Raw genomic sequence first — 442 nt, forward strand, 5'->3', positions numbered from 1 at the left:
CAGCCGGGGGCGCAGCCAGGCCCCCGCCAGCCTCACGGCACGTTGCGGGCAACAGCGCAGACAGCGGCAACATCTGCCTCTGGCATCTCCCCAAAGCTCGTGGCCGGCCCCACGTTTACACGCAAAGCAGCAATTAAAAACCCCCGTAAAAGCAACCCCGGTGAGGACGGCGGGCTGCTGCGGAGCGCAAAACCACGCCAGCCCGGGTTTTATGCTGACGTCGTTTAGTGGAGCAAGAAAGAACAGCTTCCGAATGCAAAACCGAGCCAGGACTCCGGCTGGTTCTTGCTGAGAGAGAAACCACGGCACGACAGCAGGTCTTTCTGGATCAGAAAGCAGATAAACTTCCCGCAGACAGGGTTTCCTCCCCTCGGCTCCTCACTGCCAGCCCCCGCCACCGGGAAGCGGCGGGGGGGGGGGGGAGAGGGGCGGGGGGGGCGGG

This window comes from Eurypyga helias, unplaced genomic scaffold (assembly GCF_000690775.1).
Source record: "Eurypyga helias isolate BGI_N326 unplaced genomic scaffold, ASM69077v1 scaffold35337, whole genome shotgun sequence".
Taxonomy (NCBI): Eukaryota; Metazoa; Chordata; class Aves; order Eurypygiformes; family Eurypygidae; genus Eurypyga; species Eurypyga helias.